This window comes from Antechinus flavipes, chromosome 4 (assembly GCF_016432865.1).
Source record: "Antechinus flavipes isolate AdamAnt ecotype Samford, QLD, Australia chromosome 4, AdamAnt_v2, whole genome shotgun sequence".
Lineage (NCBI taxonomy): Eukaryota > Metazoa > Chordata > Mammalia > Dasyuromorphia > Dasyuridae > Antechinus > Antechinus flavipes.
In genome coordinates this window covers 15,732,770-15,741,133 of record NC_067401.1, presented here as the reverse complement: position 1 = coordinate 15,741,133, position 8,364 = coordinate 15,732,770, and the positions used below count along the sequence as shown (strand labels likewise).

At 50.2% G+C, this 8,364-nt stretch overlaps 1 protein-coding gene across 2 annotated transcripts in view; it reads right to left on the bottom strand.

Moving 5' to 3' along the window:
* Positions 1 to 8,337: 8,337 nt before the first annotated feature.
* Positions 8,338 to 8,364, bottom strand: part of CUX1 (cut like homeobox 1) — a 382,812-nt gene continuing 382,785 nt past the window's right edge. For both annotated transcript variants that reach the window (XM_051991864.1, XM_051991865.1), the window contains exon 23: positions 8,338 to 8,364. This exon is cut by the window's right edge and continues 1,716 nt beyond it. The gene's annotated coding sequence lies outside the window, so the exon portion shown is untranslated.

The following is an 8,364-nucleotide window of genomic DNA, read 5'->3' as shown; positions in this document are numbered from 1 at the left end:
TAAATTGGAAATAACGAACAGAGGGAAGGCATGGAAATTTAGAGGGGTGGAGGAAGGAGTTTAATTGGGAGTTAAAGGATGTCAGGGAGGTTAGTAGGGGGAACCAATGAGAAAGAGCCTTCCAAGCATGGGAGACAGGAAGAAAAAATGCCTGGAGCCCAGATATTGTTTGTGGAATAGCTTGGAAACCATTGCCACTGGATCAGAGGATTAAGGGGCAAGAAGGCTGGAAGGATAGGAAGGGGCTGGGTTACGAAGGGCTTTGAATGCCAAACCTAGCAATTTGTATTTGATCGTGCCATGTTTGACTTTTATCTCCTGCTCATTCTTCAAATCCGACCAGTTGTCTCCGCCCTCCATAGATCTATCAAAATAACCTTCCCAAAGTATAACTCGGAACATGCTACCGTCCTACTTGCCAATCTTTAGTGCTCTCACCTCCTTTGCCAGACATTACCCATTATTCCCTTTCACATTGTACATTCCAGCCAAACTGGCCCATTTGCTGTTCCCCAAACTTGGCACCGCATCTCCCATTTGCCTTTGTTTTGGCATTTTTGCTTAGCTAAGTGCTTGGCACATAGTAAGTGCTTAATAAATGCTCATTCATCTAGTCATTCACTCCCTTGCCTTTTTGCAGGCTGCCCTGAATGCTTGAGTTGCACTTTTTGTTTCCTGCTCTTAAAATCCTTAACTTCTTTCCAGGCTCATTTTAGATATCATATGCGATGGGAAATTTTTTTCCCTTACGTTTTCCTTTCTCTTCTTACCTTATCTTTTCTATCCTTTGCTCTTTTTCAGAAAAGGCCTGGGATTTCATTGGTGAAGGAAACTCTCGGCAAGAAAACCGTTTCTACTTATACAAATTAGCAACTGCTTGCAACTTATAGTCTGAAAGATATACTTGGGAAACTGAGAAATTAAGTCACTTACCCAGGATCACAGTCAGTAGGAATCCGAGCACAGTGCCTTATACAGGCCGTTAACAAATACTACTTGAATTGAGTTGAGGGAATAATTAGCTAGGACAGATGAGTATTTATTTTGCACTTAGTTTACATACACCGTGCTTGTATGTCGGAGGTAGGACAGGGGTCCAGTTTTGACTGATTCTGAGATCAGCTTTGTTCTCTAAGGCTACTTTTAGAATAATAATAGCAAACATTTATTCATTCATTTATTTATTTATTTATTATTTTTTTAGTTACCCAGGCATGGGTTCTGTCAATAGCAAACATTTATTTAGATAGCACTTATTATGTGTCAGACATCTTACAAACATGATTCTCACAACTTTGGGAGGTAGATGCTATTGTTATCATTTTTTATAAATAGGGAAGCTGAGGCAAAGTTAAATGTCTTGCCCAGAGTTACACAAGTCACAAAGTCAGATCTTCCTGACTCCAGGCTTATCCCGAAGGCCACTCTGCGACCCACCTGCTTTCTATGAAAGGTGATGGATTCCCTTTGAAATCCATGCAAGTTTCCCCTGGGCTCCTATTCTCTCAGTGGATCCTTGCTACCATAAGGTCATTTCTAGTAAAATTCTAAGCACCTCTCCTTCTTGGGAAGTTTTTCTTGATGCGCTTAATTGTTATTGTTCATTCATCCTCAGATTATTTCGTCCTTATTTATCTGTGTAAATGTTGTCCTGTCTCGCGAGAATGTAAGCTTCTTGAGGTAGAGGATTCTCTTTGATTTTGTCTTTGAATCACCCGTCTGTAGCCTTGTATACAGTAGCTGATTAATATAGACTTGACGGATGAATGAGTGAAATGAAGGAGCGGCAGCTCTTGGATGTTTGTGTGTTTTACTCTCCAGGCCCATATGCAGCTCCCCACCCATCCACAACTTCAGAATTCTCTGGAAGAGTACAAGGGGAGGGGCTTGATTATTACCCCTTGTTCAGACAAAGAAATCGTCCAAGTGACTTGTCCCAGGTTAGTGATGGGTTCTCTTGGGGCATCAGAGAGTTGCCTCAGAGGACAGCACAGAGAGGGATCTTGGGATGGCAGACAGAGCATCCTCTCTGAGGTGGGGGTTGGGCAGAGGGATGCACCCTCACTGGGTCTTTGGTCTGTGTGTACCTAGATATTGCGAGCCTTCTTCCCAGGGGTCTCTGCTCCGGCAGCCCTGCGGCCGAATGAGAAAGGGGACAGGAGGAGGGTGAGAACTGGGGAGTGAAGCCCTCGGCATCAGGAAAGATCATGACATTCTGGAGTGCCCGGGTCCATGGAAGGAGCTTTGAGCTGAAGGAAAATGGTCCTAATAAAGAAAAGCTTTCTGTGATTCTCTTATGTTGCCAGAAGGATGCTCTCCCTCTTCTCAGGGTGGCCTGGCCTGTAACCATGGAAACCAATGAACTCCCCAGCTGGGGCCTGATTGTCTGGGCTGGCATCTGGCCTTCTTCCCCAGCCCCCATCGCCTCCTCCCTGCCCCTCATTCATTGCTGTGCCAGTCCCCGTCCCCTGCACCATGCCCCAAGCTCTTTTTACCCAGGGAGGTCTGGGGATTTGGGACTCCCTGCCTTCTCAGCAAACCAGGGTTTCCCATTTGGGGAGGAAGCAGCCGTGTTTAGACCCCAGAGATCAGGGTCCAAGTCCCTTATGCCAATCCCGGATTTAGAACAGGAAGGGATCTAACAGACCATAGAGGGCCAACCTCCTAATTTCTGGAGGAAGAGATTTGAACCCACATCCTCCGTCTCCAAATCCAGGGCTTTCACTGCTGTCCGAGGTTTACTTCATCCCTCAGAGCTCGACATTGCCCTCCCTCAACAGCTTTTCCAAAATACAAAGCCCCCTGGGGAGAGTGACGTGGGACCTTCCAACGGGGTGTGATGGAGCCAGGAAGCTGGTACGTGCCGGCTACACCAGCCAGAGTAGCTCACTCTTCTCGCTGAAAAAATGGGGCTGATCCTGGATGACATACTTCGTAATGGGCTTGAGTCAGCCTCAGGGTCGCCAAAGAGATGACTTGTGTGAAGAAGAGCTTCGAGAGGCCCAGGATGAATGCCAGTCATTATTGGGGAATGCCCATTATTGGGGAAGGGATCTGAGACCGGGGACTTCGGCCTCTTTATTTTATGTTGAAGGAAAAGGAAGTTCAGGGGTGAAAAGGGACTTGCCTGGAATCCCGAAGCCAGTGACCGGCCGGATCGGGAGGAGACCTCGGTTTGCCGCCTCCTGGCTTTGCCGTCCCCTGGGAACCAGTCGTCAGAGATTTGGGGAGAGCAGGAGGACGTTGGCCATCGGAAGGACGGGGGACAGAAGGGAGAAATGAACCCAAGGACCCTAAGAGGATCTGCTGTGGTTTCTGTGTAAAGGCTCTGCCTCCTTCCCCAGAGCACCGATGGAGGAGGCAGCCTCAGGGAAATTCCAGCTGCCGACTGTGTGACTGTCATCCGGACGTGAACCTCAGTTTCCCTCGATGTTTGTGAGAGGGGCTCCACTGGGAGACCCTGCGCCGCTTCTGTCACGCCACATGTGTTCTCCCTCAGGGCTGAAGGGCTGGGCTTTGTAATTAGGAAGCAAACTCCGGGGGGTCCCTTGGCTCCCCCCTCCCCCTACTTTGGAGGTGGTCGGGTGGGGGGAGGGAATGATTTGTCAACCCAGAGCTCCAAACCTTTCTGCACTGAGTCATAACAACCCGGCCAGTTAGAAGCGGCCCAGGGTCCTACAGATGGGGAGCGGATAACGAGAAGGGCCCCTGTGGTCAATAAACATGTGTTAAGTGCCTACTGTGTGCTAAGCAAAGGCAGTCCAGTCTCTTCTCTAAAACCACTTACATTCCCAAAGCTGCTAAATGTAAATAATGAAAAGGGATGAGGCTGGAAATAAGAGGGGTTGGGATGCCCCGGAGAAGGGAAATTGTAGTGGAACTCAGAGGAGGTCGGGTGGGAGTGGAGGAGGGAGAACATTCTAGGTTTGGGGGACAGAAAAAATGGCTGGACCGGAGAGAAGACCGAGAAGCCAGCGTCACTGATTGGACGTATGTGAGGGGGGCACAAGGCCTAAAAACCGTGTCCGAGGCTCCCTGTGGCTCCGATGCCCAGAATTCTAGGGGCCAAGCGAGGAGCCAACCCCATGGTCATATTCCTTTCCTTTAAGTGCTCTGAGTCCCTTTGTGTGTGGCGTCAGCTCCCGAGGGCAGGCCGGCTTTCCCGTCTCTGTTCCTCCCCATGCTTACAAAGCTGCTTCCAATTGCCCCCAAGTAGGCCAAAGCCCTCCCCGTGACTGAGAGAGGGGCAGCTGTGTGGAGGTCTCTGAGCACCAAGGAAGGGAGAATTCTCATTCCCAGTGCTCCGTCCCCTCCCCTCTCCCTGACTCAGAGGACAAAAATAGCTCGGGACTTCACCCTGGTCCTAGGCTCCATTCAAAGCCAGGGAAACTTGTGCATTCCCACAGTTTTCCTTAGAGAAAGAGGCAGTGCGAGGGCGATCAGTCTCCAAAACACCAGGGTTCAGGCCTTAGCTCTGAGCCATCTTACTCAGCAGGTTCCTTAACCTCTCAGGGTCCAGGCCCCTCTCTCGGAGTCCCAGAGGCAGCTCTGTATGGAGGCCATCCCACTGAAGACCCGAGAGCAGGTCTGAGCTTTCTTTGGGGTCTCAACACTTATCATAGTGTCGAATACATTAGGGGCATAATACATGCTTACTGTTTGATCGACTAACTCAGTGTCAGAAAGTCCCCGGTTTTAATCTTCCTCAGTTTCCTCATCTGTAAAATTAAGGGGTTAATCTAGAAGACCTCTGAAGTGCCTTCTCGTTCCAAAAAAATTATATTTTAATTTAAGTTGTACAATAGGTACTGACCTCTTTTTAATGGTCAGTCTCTCCATTCCAAGAATACCTTATTCTCACATTGTCACAGATACAGTACTGATAAAATGGGGGAGACGGTCGGGGCCCTTCGTGTGAGCCCAGAGGGACCAAGTGCCTTATGGGGGAGAGGGTCGGGGCTCATGTGTGAGCCCAGAGGGACCAAGTGCCTTATGGGGAGAGGGTCGGGGCCCTTCGTGTGAGCCCAGAGGGACCAAGTGCCTTATGGGGGAGAGGGATGGGACTCTTATGTATGAGTACAGAGGGACCAAATGCCTTATGGGGGAGAGGGATGGGACTCTTATGTATGAGTACAGAGGGACCAAGTGCCTTGTCTAAGACCCTAAGTCTCCTGGCTCCCCCTTGGCTCTTTACGGACCCTTAAGTGAGCCGAACACTAGTAACAACAGCCAGATGATTTGGGACCCGGGGGTCCCCAGATGTGGCCATTCTGTGGCGCTCCGGCCCCGCCCTCCCGATGACGCTCTCCATGGTCCTTGCGGCCGAGGGGGAGGAGGAATCCTGGCCGTTAGGAGGAGGCTCCCCTCCTCCCCTGAGATGGGTGAGTCAGAGACCTAAGAGTTGTCCTTCTGAGTCAGGAGGAGCTGATTTCAGCTCCTAATAATAAAGGCCCCATGTTTGCACAGGGCCGGGAGATTTACTACAGGCAGTGGCTTTTTTGATCTCTGAAACAAGACTATGAAGTCAGCAGGGTGTGTGTGACCGGGTGAGGTCAGTCCCTGGCCCAGAGTCACACGGTGGAGGGGGAGGGGGAGAGCCCTGGGCTCCTGCCTTTTTCTGCACCTGCTGTGGCCCCCCCTTCCCCCCAGCTAGCCCATCTTCTCTCCCCGAGGCCAGAGGCCATTCTTCCCAGGGGCATGACTGGAAGCACTCCGAGGACAGGACGTGGCTCGATTTTTGCAGCCTCCACACATAAATATCTGTTGAGTCAAGTCAGAGGAAGCTGGGAGGGTGAATAATAGCATCCATTGCATTTATGTTCCTAGGACTCCAGGGCTCTTTGCATCTTCCTTGAGCCAGGTCAGAGAATCATAGGTATAAAGTTGGGAGAGGTCCATTTTACAGATTAAAAAATGGAGGCCCAGAAGGTAGCTCAGGTTCTTTCGCTTTGGTAGCAGGATCCTTATTTCTCCCCTAGCATATAGTAGATGCCTTTAGCCAGCTCAAAGAACCAGAGCTGTATGGGATCTCAGACCTCCCATTTTATAGATTAAGAAACGGAGGCCCAGAAGGTAGCTCAGGTCCTTTCTCTTGGATATACCACACTCCTTCGGTAGCAGGATCCTTATTTCTCCCCTAGCACATAGTAGGTGCCTTTAGCCAGCTCATAGAACCAGAGCTGTATGGGACCTCAGACCTCCCATTTTATAGATTAAGAAACGGAGGCCCAGAAGGTAGCTCAGGTCCTTTCTCTTGGATATACCACACTCCTTCGGTAGCAGGATCCTTATTTCTCCCCTAGCACATAGTAGGTGCCTTTAGCCAGCTCAAAGAACCAGAGCTGTATGGGACCTCAGACCTCCCATTTTATAGATTAAGAAACGGAGGCCCAGAAGGTAGCTCAGGTCCTTTCTCTTGGATATACCACACTCCTTCGGTAGCAGGATCCTTATTTCTCCCCTAGCACATAGTAGGTGCCTTTAGTCAGCTCACAGAACCTGAGCTGTATGGGACCTCAAGGCCTCCCATTTTACAGATAATGAAACAGAGGCCCATAAGGCTTCAGGTCCTTCCCCTTAGATATACCGAGCTTCTCTGGCAGCACAGGCAGGCCCAGCTGGGTTAGGTAGGCCACCCACGAGATCCTGTTTTCTCCCTAATGAGTACATGGCTGCCAATGGCTAGGTAAAGAAAGGCTGGGTTCCCCCAAGGCCACAGAGCCCAGGGCCCTTGCCTAAGGGAGGCAGTGCCAGTCTGGGGGGGCAAAGGGGGCAGAGTGACAGACTCCTCCCCCTCTCCCTCCCTTCTCCCAGAGGCAGCAGGGTTTGGTAGGGGAAAGGGCGCAAATCAGCTTGGCTTCCAGGCCTGGCTCTGAACCACCCAGCTGGCTGACCTTTGGCTGCGAATTGCTTCTCTGATTCCTCCCCTCAACCCAGATTCTCTCTGTGCAAGGAAGAGCCTTTGTCAGTCCCTGGTTCCTTTTAGCAAATTGGAGTGAGGCGGAGGAGACTTGGTTCTGAGCATGAGAAACGGTGGTCTGGCTGGGCTCGTGCCCATTTTACAGAGCAAGACCGATGGGCAGCTTTTGAGAACAGAAGACCTGAGTTCAAATACTGACTCTGCCATGTATGACTTCTGTGGCCTTGAGCAAATTAATCCCCTTGTCTGGAATAGTGGACAAATAACTACCCTGCTCCCAGCCTCAGTTTCCTTATTTGTAAAAAATAAGGGATTGTTCTAGATGCTCCTTTCAGCTCTCCACTTAAGAGCCCGTAATCTTGGTTATTTCTCATATTTCTCTCAATTTTACATGGATATATCTGTCAACTCATTGCATGTGGCAATCAACCAGCAAGCATTTATTAAAGCACCTACTGTGTGCCACATACAATATTAATTAAGCATGAGGGACACAGGTACAAAGAATATGACTATTCTTACCTGCAGGGATTCTATTGGGTAAGAGATGCACGGTGAGAAAAGCTGGATTTGAGACCTGGGCTGGCTCTTTACGAGCTGGGTGACTTAGAACGAGTAACTTTAGCTCTCTGGGATGGGGATGATAACTTCCTATTTCCAGGTGCACAGTTAAAAATAATCAATCAAAATTTTTTTAAAAATCAAATAAAAAACAATCAAAAAATCAATAAAAAGGCCCTGTTCTAGCCTTTCCTCTCTAGTATTCCCTGCCCCTTCTCCCATTCTTGGGAATGAACACAAAGCATCCTTGCCTTGCCTATCTGTCCCCTGGATCTGTTTTTATGGCCACCACACTCTGGACAGTGAGACCTGAGATCCGCAAATGGGCCCCTGCCTTAAGGCCCTCCTCACCATTGGTCAATGCCACGAGGGATGCTCCACTGGTTCCACACCCAGACTTCGGGGAGGGGAGCCTTAGTCCCACTTGGAGATCCCCGTTTCTGCAAACCTCCTTCTGCGCCTCTGCTTGCGGCCGTCCGGCTGCTGCCGCAAACACTCGTGCGGGATGGGATGCAGATGCTTGGCCGGGAGGTCTGAGGATTAATGGCCTTCCTCTGTGGTAGGGAAATGGACAGTGCTCCATTCATCAGAGATGGCGGAGCCTGGAATTCATTAAGGGAGCGGGAGAGGGAAGGAAACGGGCCACAAGGGGCGGAATGCTTTGCCCACCTCCAAGAGGTGAGAGGCTGAATCGGAACTCTGTCTCCGGGCCAGCGAGCCCTGGGCCTGGGACTTCCCGGTTAGCACTGCCCCTTCCTCGGGGTCTCCACACGGGGCAGGAAGGAATAAAGGGGTCCGGCTCGGGGCCGCGTGGAGGGGGCTCCACCATCTGAGTGACCGGACGCAGCACACACGTCTGAATGCATGAATAACTTTATTTCAGA